The 14,052-nt window shown below is 47.0% G+C and overlaps 1 protein-coding gene across 3 annotated transcripts in view; it reads right to left on the bottom strand.

Annotated features, from left to right (window-relative positions):
- Positions 1–8,153, bottom strand: part of daam2 (dishevelled associated activator of morphogenesis 2) — a 339,423-nt gene extending 331,270 nt beyond the window's left edge. For 2 of the 3 annotated variants that reach the window (XM_072551064.1, XM_072551092.1), the window contains exon 1: positions 7,878–8,153. The gene's annotated coding sequence lies outside the window, so the exon portion shown is untranslated. Of the gene's footprint in view, positions 1–7,569; positions 7,649–7,877 lie in introns of those variants that run through there. The other variant, XM_072551081.1, reaches the window with a different exon arrangement.
- Between the last annotated feature and the right edge of the window lie 5,899 nt (positions 8,154–14,052).

The raw sequence follows: 14,052 nt of genomic DNA, 5'->3' as shown, positions 1-14,052 counted from the left end.
TGATACCCCACCCCAACCGAGAAAAAAAAGGACCCGAATCTGGTGACGGTCTCGCCACACAATGAAACCCTTCCTTTTTACCCTCGTGTTTGTTTTCTTCCCCACATTTCAGGCTGCCCTGAAGGACGGTGTCATTGTCAGAATCTTGTAATCGCTGTGCTTTTGCCAAGACGGACCTCGCTCTACACACACACACACACACAGAAGATGTTGTATCATAGTTATTGTTTCTTTTCATCTCGGGGCTTCTGTTGGTGCAGGGAGGGATAGGGTACAGACACTGCACCCCTGTCTCTCGTAAAACCATCCCGGACCACACATCACTGAACCAAGATGAGTGAGAGTGTGTCCCGCAGTCGCTCAGTAACCCCGCACTGGCAAAACCACCCACTTCATGACCGAGGTGTACAGTGGTTAGCCTTACTACCTCACAGCGCCAAGGACACAGTTTCGATTCCAGCATGGAGGATTATAGGAGGGGGGAGAGATGACTCGACGGGCCAAACGGCCTGTTCTGGGTATACTGATAGCATCTGCCCTGGATCTTCGAACCGACAAAAGGCCAATCAATATCGAGTCACTGAGCTATACAACATGGGATCATACTACTCGTCCATGCCAACTAGACATCCTAACCTCAACGAGACACAGTTGCCAGCACTTGGCCCATATCCCTCTAAACCCTTCCTATTCATATGCCCATCAATGTGCCTTTTAAAGGTTGTAATTGTACCAGCCTTCACCACTTCCTCTGGCAGCTCATTCCAAATATGCACCACTCGCTTTGGATTCCCCTACCCGAGGGAAAAAATATATACCTTTGGGTATTCACCTATCATGCCCCCTCACAATTTCATAAACCTCTCACTGGCCATTCCTGATGAAGGGCGTATGTCTGAAACGTCGATTCTCCTGCTCCTCGGATGCTGCCTGACCTTCAGTGCCTTCCCAGCCCCACACTTTTCCACTCTCACCCCCTTATAAAGATTTGTAAAACCTCTGTATCCTTCATCAAACTCAAAACGAACCTTCACCATCTCGTCCTGCTCAGGCCACGTGGGATAATCGTGGTCCTCTTGACAGCTCGCCCCCAACACCGCCTTCCCCACCCCCAAATCCGCAGGAACTCTTATTTCAATAAGAAAATAAGTTCTCCGGTCTCTTTAAACAGCAACCACAAGCATTTCAAAATCGCTCGAGAAAATCTTACATTTCTTGTTTTGAAGCGGATATGTCTTTGAACCAATCGGTTATCCCGCGTTAACTAAACAGAACTGAATCAGGTTCAACATTACCGGGATGTGGGTGGGGGAAGAGACACCCCCACACCCTCCCCCCTCCACACCATAACACACGCAATCGCTTTCATCAGGGACACTGATTTACACGGCTGAATAAGTCAAATTCCATTGACATTACGCAGGAGATTCCAGGATATTATGATGGGAGTTTGGAAGATCGCGTTATGAACCGCTCGTTTCTGCTTACTTTCCTTCACTCGCACCACTCACCCCCATCTCTCTCTCTCTCACACACACACACACACATCACCTCTTCATACCAGCCCCAACTTCCCCACCACACACATCACCTCCAAACCTCCCCAACTCCCCAGTCCAGCCCCAACTCTCCCCTAAGACAGACACATCACCCCCAAACCAGTCCCACTCCCCCCCAACACATACACACCACACCCCCAAACCAGTCCTACTCCCCCCAACACAGACACACATCGTCCCCAAACCAGTCCCACTCCACCAACACAGACACACATCATCCCCAAACCAGTCCCACTCCCCCCAACACAGACACACATCATCCCCAAACCAGTCCCACTCCCCCCAACACAGATACACGCCACCCCCAGACCAGTCCCACTCCCCCCAACACAGACACACATCATCCCCAAACCAGTCCCACTCCCCCAACAGACACACATCCCCAAACCAGTCCCATCACCCCAACACAGACACACATCATCCCCAAACCAGTCCCACTCCCCCCAACACAGACACACATCATCCCCAAACCAGTCCCACTCCCCCAACAGACACACATCCCCAAACCAGTCCCATCACCCCAACACAGACACACATCATCCCCAAACCAGTCCCACTCCCCCCAACACAGACACACATCATCCCCAAACCAGTCCCACTCCCCCAACAGACACACATCCCCAAACCAGTCCCATCACCCCAACACAGACACACATCATCCCCAAACCAGTCCCATCCCCCCCAACACAGACACACATCATCCCCAAACCAGTCCCATTCCCCCCAACACAGACACACATCATCCCCAAACCAGGCCCATCCCCCCCAACACAGACACACATCATCCCCAAACCAGTCCCATTCCCCCCAACACAGACACACATCATCCCCAAACTAGTCCCATTCCCCCCAATACAGACACACATCATCCCCAAACCATACCCCTCCCCCAACACAGACACACATCATCCCCAAACCACTCCCCCCCCCCACCACACACACACACATACGCACACACGCACACTCTCTCACACACACACAGAGCAAAGAACAGTTGAGGTGCGTGCAGTGCACGGAAGAGCGATCGGTTTTTAATGTCCCAAGATTTAAAGATTATTTTCTGGGCGCGTCAGGAATTGCATCGCCGTCAGTGTCTGTCCACTCTCCCTCCTCCCCGTGGCCACACCGCTTCCCCTGGCAGTTCAGTGACACCTTTGTGTGGTGTTGAACAGGGAACGGGTGCAGGAACACAATCCGCTTGTCAACGCTCAGTGAGCCGCGGAATCAATCACCTCTTTGCGGGAGAGGAAGGGAGGAGATGGGTAATTTGGAGGGGGTGGAGGTGGTGAGAGCCTGTCGCTGAAAGGACACACACACACATAAAAACTCAAGTGATCAGCTCGAGAGAGGCCTGCACTGTCAGTCTGCATCATTCTCACATTGCCCAGACATTAATGCTGCCTGTCACCCCCCGCTGTCACAAGGGCTTGCCGCTTCCAATGCCGCCGTGGCCAATTGTGGAAATTGCACTCAATAAATCTAGGGCCGCCGGGAGGGAATGAAGGGCTCGGGTTGTCACGAAAGCTGAACAATAATGCATTTAAAGCCACCAGGGCGGTTTACTGAAAGGTCTGGGAGGGAGGGGACATACTGAGCTCACTGCCTTCCCGTGCAGCCAGAGGCACGGTGTGGTCCCAATCTTTGCAGCACAGGAATTGGCCCTTGGTACGAAAAAAAAAGAAAGCGCGGTTAACCAGCACATGGCTGTGTTGGGGAAGGAGGGCTGGCTGCCGTTTGTGGGGATTCTGAAACGGTTAATTGGATATCAACGTTTCAAAATCAAAGTTTACTTTGTGCGGGGGCAGGGAAAAGGAGAGTGTGTGTCAGGTAATCTGAGCTGTTCCTGGTGTGGAAGAGCCGGTGTGTTGGACTGGGGTGGACAAAGTTAAAAATCACACAACCTGCAACCCATTCTCAGCAATCTAAATTGCATCAGTTGTCTGACATTTTGATCTTTTGTTACAAATTCGGTGTCCTATGGTCCTGCCCCACTAGCTACCCGGTGAAGGAGCAGCACTCCAAAAGCTTGTACTTTCAAAAAAACCTGTTGGACTATAACCTGGTGTTGTTTGATTTTTAACCTGAATTATGAAGGTAATAGGGCTTCCGTAGTGAACCTCTGGACCAGGAGGTCCGGGGTTCAAGTCCTACCTGCTCCATCTCTGCACAGGTTGATGGAAAATATCGTGGAAAAAAATCATTGCGTTCAATAACATTGTCAAGGGCTGACGAGGACATTCGCTATCGTTGGGGTACAAGGGGTTAAAGGTCGGGATTTTTATGGAAAACTAAAATGGTCCTTGGTCTGCACTGGGAACCGTGAATTCGGGGTGAGGCCGGACACTAGGTATCCCCCAACTCAATAAAACCATTCCAGTTAACTCCTTGTGTGCTGGACAGTTTGAAAACACCACCTCGATGAATCCAGGATGGATCCTGCAGAGTAAATATTTAAACCGCAATCCCACAAGCACTGGGATTAACGCTGTATAATACAGGATTTAAACAGAATGGACACCTTGGGTTACTCCATCAATGTAGCATCCCCAAGACACAGCGGGTAATGCCAACTGATCTTTTTAACTCTCAGATTCAATGTGGTGGTGGGGACAGATAGTAACTCTCTGCAGATCGGATACAGCCCCCAAAGGGTCACATTCTGCTGGGTTCAGTATTCAACACTTGTGCGGGGAAGCTCTCAATGTCGCGGCGAGATTGAACTGCGCATCATTCCAAGAGGAAATCGCGCCCCCACTGGCATTAGGAAGAGGGGAGGAGGCAAGGCGCTCAGAAAAACTGGCAACTGGACTGAACGAAGGCAGGATAGGATAGCTCCGGGTCCCAGTTCCCCTGTTCCCGAATCCAATGTTCCTTTATTGCTCAGCACAATGTCAGTGGGAAGGTAAGGAGTATCAATTCCCGTTCTGAAATATTACCCTTATTTAGTTTAGATACACTGTACACTCAGATAGACAGTGCACATGGAATATATGTGTACACAGACGTTGAATGCAAATCGGGTGGACATTCGACACACACCCAGAGAACACAACCAGTTGTATCCGGTTAGTCTGCCTCAAGCCTGGAACTCCTTGCTAACCCCGGAGAGTTCAAAACCACCCTCCGCCCCCTCTAATATTGAAATTCTTCTGATCCTCAAGTCTGGGGTTAACGTGAACCATCCCCGCTCACCTCATTCCCCCTTCCCATTGCTCCGTCCGTCCCACCCCCTCACTCCCTCCGACCCCTCCCAATCTCCCCCCTCCCACCTTCCGCGCCTCCATTGTTCCCCCCCGTCACCCCTTCCTACCTTCCCCATCTCTCCCTCCCCTCGCCCCTTCCCCTCACTCCCTCCGCCACTCCCCATCTCTTCCCCACAGTCCCCTCCCCGTAATTCCCTCCGTCCCCTCCCCACTCCTCGTCACTCCTTCCCTTCTCCCCTTCCCCCTCCCCATTACTTACCCCTCCCCTCCCCTCCCCTCCCTCCGTTTCCCACACCGCGCCCTCGTGTCGGGGAGGTAGAGAAGGCACACACCACCCTCAGGCTCCTCTCCAGACAGTGACAGCCTCTTACCGGAGACAGCTGACAGGCGGCATGGCTGACCTGTTCCAGTCACCCTCTCCACAGCCTCTACATCGCCCATAGAGACTGGGTCCTCTCCCCCGGCACCTGTCAGCTTCACAGGTCACCAGTGCAAACTCTCCCCGGGACCCGCAACACTGGCACTGGGACCCCTAACACACCCCCGCTAACGCCGGCACTGCACCTCCCCTAACGCCGGCACTGGGACCCCTAACACAGCTCCCCTAACGCCGGCACTGGGGCCCCTAACACCGGCACTGGGACCCCTAACACAGCTCCCCTAACGCCGGCACTGGGGCCCCTAACACTGGCACTGGGACCCCTAACACAGCTCCCCTAACGCCGGCACTGGGGCCCCTAACACTGGCACTGGGACCCCTAACACAGCTCCCCTAACGCTGGCACTGGGAACCCTAACACAGCTCCCCTAACGCTGGCACTGGGACCCCTAACACAGCTCCCCTAACACTGGCACTGGGACCCCTAACACAGCTTCCCTAACGCTGGCACTGGGACCCCTAACACAGCTCCCCTAACACTGGCACTGGGACCCCTAACACAGCTCCCCTAACACTGGCACTGGGACCCCTAACACACCTCCCCTAACGCCGGCACTGGGGCCCCTAACACCGGCACTGGGACCCCTAACACAGCTCCCCTAACGCCGGCACTGGGGCCCCTAACACTGGCACTGGGACCCCTAACACAGCTCCCCTAACGCTGGCACTGGGAACCCTAACACAGCTCCCCTAACGCTGGCACTGGGACCCCTAACACAGCTCCCCTAACACTGGCACTGGGACCCCTAACACAGCTTCCCTAACGCTGGCACTGGGACCCCTAACACAGCTCCCCTAACGCTGGCACTGGGACCCCTAACACAGCTCCCCTAACACTGGCACTGGGACCCCTAACACAGCTCCCCTAACACTGGCACTGGGGCCCGCAATACTGGCACTGGGACCCCTAACACACCCTCCCCAACACAGTCCCCCAATTCTGGTTGTGGGACCCCCCCCCCCCCAACACTGGCAATGGGGCTCCTCCTGCCATTCTCTTAACCGGAGCTCCGACCAGCCGCTGGTGAAGCAGCTTCACTGCATCCAAGAGGCATCAGACAATGAACTCCATTGAAACCTTTCAAGGGAGAGCACTTTCCCGCTTGACTTTCTCCCAGTATCTGTTGACATGAATGAACTTTGGGGACGGGGCGGGGGTCGGCATTGTCATTTCCTGGGCGAGGGTGGTTGAGCTACCAGGATCCCGACCTGGGGAGATGGTATCAATGAGGGCAAAGGAAGATAGAACCGTGGGGAGGTAGTGGTCAGTCAAACCGTGTGATGACTGCGGCTCTCAGCCTATGGGGCTTAGGGACAGGCTGAAGAGTTCATTACAATCATCGTTTTTAAAGATGTGCACCGTGAAATGAAGGCCGGGAGCAGGGAAGGGGTCCGGGAGGAGGGTGGGGAGGGGGGGGGGGGGGGGTAATGGGAGCTTCAAACAACCTCCTCGTCTTCCATCAGTTATTCATTTCCATAAAACATCGCAGCTCGCTTCACAAAAAGTGATATCAAATCACGTCTCCCACCAAAAACCACCCAGGGACGGTTTATTTTCCTGTGTGTTTGGCTCGGCTGACCCAAGATTTGGTCAGAGGTAAGACTTAAGGCCACCTTTAAAGCCTCTCCTTTCCGATTATTTACAGTATGTCCAGCCCAGGGCTGCTCAAACCAAACACTCAAGTAAGCATTGCTGGAATCAAGGTTATTATTTCTATAAAAACACACACGTAGGCTAGAGGCAAATGTTGCAAAAGTAATAAAGTACGTGTCAAACACATAACTTAATCTGTCCGTGGAAGCTACAATTTAAAGCCAACGCGTAATTCGATCTGTATCCACTGAGGAACCGTTAGAATTACTCTGTTAGAACGAACCGCGTTGATTACAATTGAAAAGAAAGTAGCGATGGGTCTGCTGTCGGGCCAGAGATGCATCAGGACTGAATTCAGCCCCCACATTCAAATATCATACTCTCGTTCTCCAAAGGGATCATCTGTCTGCAGAGACTGTGGGTCTCCAGACAGCAGAAATGCTCGGTTGTCTCTTTGCATGTAACAGAACACACACACGCGCACGCTCAACTTAAATATCGAACAGAACTGAAAACTGAGCACAGACCCTAGCAGCTCTTGTAAACCTCTCTCGCCCCCCCCCCCCCCCCCCATTGCCAGTTATTGCAATGTCTGCCAACCTTGCAACATAACTGGAAGATGAAAAGATTAACAAATGTCCTGCGTGAAAGAAAGAGCTCGAGAGAATATTCGCAAAATCATGGGAATCTAGCGGGAAGGAAAAGCAAAGATCTCTTTCCCCGCAACATGTCTCTCCCAGAACCTCAGGCAAACGTTTCAGTTTAATAGCAAACCTCTGCACCAGCGGCCCTGGACTGTCTTTCAATGATTTCTCAGCGCAGATACATGTTATACCGAATACACGACCCCGCAACTTTTTTTTCTGCAAGTGACTCGTTCAAGAAAAGAAGACTCTTAAGAGAGGGAGTAGACTCTCGCTGACTCTCCCCTCCGGTCTGTGAGGCAGCAAGACGCGAATAACAAACAGCATTGTCACAAACTTTACATCATAACGTTGCCACGAGTGGGGCAGCTTCGCTGATGTTTCTCTGGTGAAAATAAAACTGTCGCAATCTGCATTTCATGCATTGTAAGTACTTACACTCAAATCATTTTCTATTGGATTTCTTTCCAGTTTTTTCCCCCTCCTGCCTTGCTGGACAAGTCACCCAGATTTCCAAGAGGAGAACAGAAGGAGAAGGGGAGGTGGTGGGGGGGGAAGAGTTTTTTAAAAAATTTAAATAGATCCTTGGAAGTCTGTCAGAAGTTGTAAGAGGAAGGACACGTTTTGTTTGCAAAGCTTCCACTTCTCAGATTGAGCCGGCGCCGCTGGTTTGCTTCCCACTAGCGTTCTCCCAGCTCTCTCTCTCTCTCTCTCTCTCGCTGACATTGGATTGTTTTCACTTTTTTTGAGACGCCTTCAAATCAGACTTGGACGTCACTCGCCCATCGCAACCAAACACAAACCACAAAACTGAAGGGAGCTCAGCACTGGCGCTGGCCAATTAGCTGAGCGGTTGCTGTTTCCAAGATACGCAGCGAGGCATTTTGGGAGTAGTAGTTTTCTTTTATTCTTTCACTGTTGTTGAAGACACCCTATTCATTTCTTTTTAAAGAAAAAGATATTCAGAGAGTTTTAGTGCGCTTTCATTGACTCTGCTTTAAAATGTGGGCCTCACTGAATATGTGTGTGTTGAAAAAAAAATTCAAATTGTAAATGATCTGAGGGTAAATTACAGCAGTCCCATGTGGTTAGTTGGGAATATAGATGTGGCCACTGTCATTTTGATTGTGTAGACTGAAAAAAAACAATTGAATGAAATCGTTCTTGGGTATGTGATCTGAGCAACGTACCTGGTAAATGTGTATCAAACTGTTCCTCTGTCGCAAATATTGAACAGTGTTCAGCATCATTCAAAGCTCCTCAGATACTGAAATTGATAATGCCCAAATTCCGCAAGATCCAGACAATATCTGGGCTTGAGCTGACAAATGGCAAGTAGCATTACCACCACACAATGCCAGGCAATGAACATCTCCAATAAGAGACAGTTTACTCACCTCCCCTTGACATTAAATGGAATTACCATCACTGAATCCCCCATATTCTGGCGTTACTATTAACCAGAAACTCAACTGGACTCTTATAAAAATGCAGTCGCTTACCTTTTATCTGAGATTGTGTCCCCTGGGTTTAGACCTCACAACCAGAGGGAATATCCTTTCTGCAGATACTCTGTCACATTAAAAATGTTGTAAGTTTTTCTGAGTTCATCTTCAATTCTTATAAACTCTAGATAATACAGATCCAATCTCCTCTGTTTCTCCTCAAAGGACAGTTTGACCAACCCAGAATGTTGTGGTGAGCTTCTGTTGCACATCCTCTATGGCAAGTTTATCCTTCCTTAAGCAAAAGGACCAAAAACACACACACTATTCTAGATGTCATCTCACCAGAGGGTTACAATTTCAGCAAGATATCCTTGTTCCTGAACCCAAACACTGTTGTGATAAAAATTAACATACCATTCACCTTCTGAATTTCTTGCTCAATCTTCATGTTAGCTTTCAATGAATTAGGCATAAGGAACATATATCCCTTTCTATATCAAAACTTTCTAATCTTTCACCATTTAAGAAATATGCTGTTTCTTTATTCTTCTGACCAAAGTGGGTAACTTCACACTTTTATTTGAGGTCTACACCATGAAACCAGGCCCTTCGGCCCACCCTGTCTATGCTGCCCAGTTTTCACATTTAAGTTAGTCCCATTTGTCTGTGTTTGGTCCATATCCCTTCATACCTATCCCATCTACATACCTGTAAAAATTTTCTTAAATGATGAAATTGTACTCGCTTCCACCACTACCCCTGGCAGCCCATTTCAGACACTCAGCACCCTTGTGTGTGAAAATATTGCCCCTCTGGACCCTTTTGTATCTTTCTCCTTTCACCTCAAATCTATGCCATTCAGCTTTAGATTCCCTTACCATGGGGGAAAGCTGTTGGCTATCTGCCTTATTAACCCAAATAATATTTTTCACTGTCCACTATACCACCAATTCTGGGGTCATCCATAAACTTACTAGCCATGCTTTCTAAACTCTCATCCAAATCATTTAGATTAGATTAGATTCCCTACGGTGTGAAAACAGTCCCTCCGGCCCAACAAGTCCACACTGACCCTCCGGTAAGTAACCCACCCAAACCCATTCTCTTAAATTTACCCCTGATTAATGCACCTATCACTATGGGCAATTCAGCACGGCCAATTCACCTGACCTGCACATCTTTGGAGTGTGGAAGGAAACAGGAGCACCCGGCTGAAAGCCACGCAAACATAGGGAGAATGTGCAAATGACAAATAACAGTGGACCCAGCACCGATCCCTGTGTCACACTACTGATCACAGGCCTACAGTCTGAAAAACGACACTCCACCACCATCTTCTGTCTTCTACCGTCAAGCCAATTTTGTATCCAATTGGTCAGCTTTCCATGGATCCCATGACATTTAACCTTACTTAACAACATTCTATCAGTACCTTGTCAAACGCCTTTCTATAGTCCACATATACAATGTCTACTGCACTGCCCTCATCTACCTTCTTGGTCATCCCTTCAAAAAACTCAATCAAATTTGTGAGACACAATTTCCCATGCATAAGGCCATGCTGATTATTGCAAATGATTCCTTGTCTCCCCAAATGTTTGTAGATCATGTCACTCAGAAGCCCTTGAACAACTAACTCACCACAGACATTAGGCTCACCCGTCTGTAATTCGCAGGCATTTCCCTGCAGCCTTTCTTAAATAGTGGCACAACATTAACCACCATCCAATCTTCAGGCATTTCACCTGTAGCTTTGTGGTGTTTTTTTTTAAAACAGATCTGCTTTTAAAGTGAATGGGTTTTGTGCACCACTAATGGACATTTATTTATCTTAGATTGCTTTGACACCTAGAAAGGTAAACAATGGAACCCCAGTTTGTTTCAGAGGGCTGGAAAATATTTTTTTAATTTAAGGGAAACATCCAAAACTTAGAGATGGGAGATTTTTAGTTTCAATTTTTTCCACTCTGTGTTGCAGTCCTGTGAAGTCCTTGGAATAGGATGGCTATATAGACCAATGCTCCTGAGAAGTGATGAACAAAGTCAGATGGGAGTGAAGAGTTCTTGGTCGTCCCAGACCAGAAGTGTTGGAATAAAATCCCAAGAGGTTACTGGAAGTTAAGTACATTGAAACCCGGGTGTGTGGTAACTCCAGGAAGAATCTGCAGTTCTAATCTAAAGATTGAACCTACAAGTGACTGAAGTGTTGGATGCAAAAACTCTTGTGCAAGTATTGTACAAGTGGTAGTTTGGGTACTGTACTGGGGTATATAATGGATATTATACAAAAACTGCACTGTTACTAATTTTAGCTTAAGCTATGATGAGAGATTATGTTAATCTGGCCTGTTTTCTCTAGAATTTAGAAGGTTAGGGGTGATCTAATCAAAGTCTTCAAGATATTAACAGGAAAGGAGAGGGTAAACTATTTCCACTAGAGATTCTACAACTAAAGGGCATAGTCTGAGAATTAGGGCCACATAGTTCAGGAGAGATGTTGGGAAGCACCTCTGCAGACAAAGGCTCATCTATGTTTGGAACTCTCTTTCACAAATGAAAGTGGATGCAGCATCAGTTAATTTTAAATCTGAGATAGATAAATTTTTGTTTAGCAAAGGTATTAACGGATATGGGCCAAAGGCAGATAACTCTCGAAGTAGGCCACAGATCAGTCATGATCAAACTGAATGGTGGAACAGATTCAATGACTAAATAATCTACTCTTGTTCCTGTTCCTATGTTCCTATTTTCTGTCTATAAATTACAGCTGGTGATCTCACCAGGGAGATACTTAAGGTATTTATTTACCATTTTATGTCTGTTGCGAGAAGGAAATGGTAACATGTTTATTTTATCTTTGATAGTTAACACATCTGTCGGAATAACAGAAAGAAAAATATCAGATAACCCCATTAGCAGCTGCTCAGTATTAGCCACCAAAGTAATTTTTAGATTATTATTCCTGATCAATTTGAAATCTTGCCAGTTTCAATTCTGGTCTCCCTGCAATAGGAAGGAGGCTGTGAAACTTGAAAAGATTTACAAGGAGACTGAGGGGTGACCTTACAGAGGCTGATAAAACCATGAGGGTCAATAGAAAAGATCTTTTCCCTGGGGTGGGGGAGTCCAAAACTAGTGGGCGTAGGTTTAAGGTGAGAGGGGAAAGATTTGAAAGGGACCTAAGGAGCAAATTTTTACACAGAGGTTGGTGCATGTATAGAATGAGTTGCCAGAGGAAGTGGTGGAGGCTGGTACAAATACAATATTTAAAAGGCATCTGGATGGGTATATGCATAGAGTTGAGAGGGATATGGGTCAAATGCTGGCAAATGTAACTAGATTAATTTAGGATATCTGGTCTGCATTGACGAATTGGACTGAAGGGTCTGTACAGCTCTATAACTCTATAACTAGCGAATATTATGCAGTGTTTATTTCAATGAATGCAGGCAACAGAATGCTCAGTCAGTCAAAGTGAACATATTGGGTTTTACGAATCAAAACTTTGAGATGACCAGGGCCATATTTAGGCAAAAAGTATTAAACTCAAAGAAACAGGAAACAAAAGTTTGGTTCTCGACCATGATACAGTTGCTAGTAGCACAGAATCTAGTACACTGGATAGAGTAAAAAGTAGTAAGTCACTGCATATTGTACATTTGCTGCATTATCTTTCAAGGTCGATATGAAATGGATGAAACAATCTCACAGTGTTCTTGCAGTTTGTGACATCACCTCAGCAAGTCACTATCATGTAACATTTTCCAAACAAAGTGCAATCATCTGTGTAACACTCTCCACCAGGTTACCTTATTTGTAATATTACTCCCACCTACGGATTATCATATGTGTAACACACTCCAGCAATGCTATTCTTTGTAGTGTTCCCCAGGTTCTCTTTTATAACAACAACTTGTATTCATTAAGTAACAGCTTTGATATCCTAAAACATCCTGAGGCACTTCATGTAATCAGACAAAAATTGACACAGAGCCAAAGAAGGAGTGAACCATGGCTCAGTTGTAACATTCCTGCCTCAGTTTTAGTGGGTTGTCATGTCTGGCTGCAGAAACGTCTCACAGTCCAGAGCAGTACTGAGTGAGGGCTACACTATCAAGGTGCAATCTTTCAAAACAAGATGGTAAACTGAAGTCCTGATTGGTCTTGGTCTCTCACATTGCTGTAAATGATTCCATAGAACTGTTTTTAAGTGCAGCAGGGAATGTCCTTGTTGCTCTAATATTTATTCCTCAAAGAACATTGCTGCAATAACTGAGATCTGATCATTGTCACATTACTGCTTGTGGATCTTTGCTGTCTGCAAACTGGCTTCTGTGCTTCCGATGTTACAAATGTGCCTGCACTTCAGAAAGTATTTCATTGTCTGTAAAATGCCTTAAGAAGTCTGAGATTATTAAAGGTACCGTATTATCAAAAAAGCTATCATATTATCAAAGCTTTTCTTTTTATTAAGAATGGTAACCAGAAAGATGAGGCAAAGAGTTAAGTTGCATTATGCAAAACATTTAATCTGTGAATTAGTGAGAGTGTACAATTGATGACTCAATATAGCTGCATTGGATATACTTGATGCCATACGATTGCATAGTGTAAGATGTACTTCGTGGTATATTTGCCCTGAAGTAAGACAAATGGAAAAAAGACAAAATAACAAAAAAAAATGGCAGCATGCACATTATTATAACTGGGTGTGGCAGCATGACGTGGAAAAATGAACATTTGAAACACACTCCCTTTTCTTCAAATTCTTTCAAGGCAATTTCCCAACTCTAATTTCCTCTAAGAAGATGATAGTGAGCTACATTCTTGAGTGACTGCAGTCCATGTGTTGGAAGGAGTGCTAATCAAATGGATTTCTTTGTATTGAATGTTGTTGAGCTTCTTGAGTGTTGCTTGAACTGTACCGATCCAGGCCAATGGAAGTACAAACATGCAAATTAGGAGCAAGTATAAAGCATGTAGCCCCTGAGTAATCCATAATGTTATTCACTTATGCCTTAGAGATTCTGGTTGGGGTTTGAGGAGTCAGAAGGTGAGTTATTCATCACATTTCCTGATTTTCCTGAAGAAGGACTTATGCCCAAAACGTCGATTCTCCTGCTCCTTGGATGCTGCCCGACCTGCTGCGCTTTTCCAGCAACACA

The sequence above is a fragment of the Chiloscyllium punctatum genome, chromosome 3 (assembly GCF_047496795.1).
Source record: "Chiloscyllium punctatum isolate Juve2018m chromosome 3, sChiPun1.3, whole genome shotgun sequence".
In the NCBI taxonomy this organism is placed as follows: Eukaryota; Metazoa; Chordata; class Chondrichthyes; order Orectolobiformes; family Hemiscylliidae; genus Chiloscyllium; species Chiloscyllium punctatum.
This window is presented reverse-complemented; position numbering and strand designations above follow the sequence as displayed.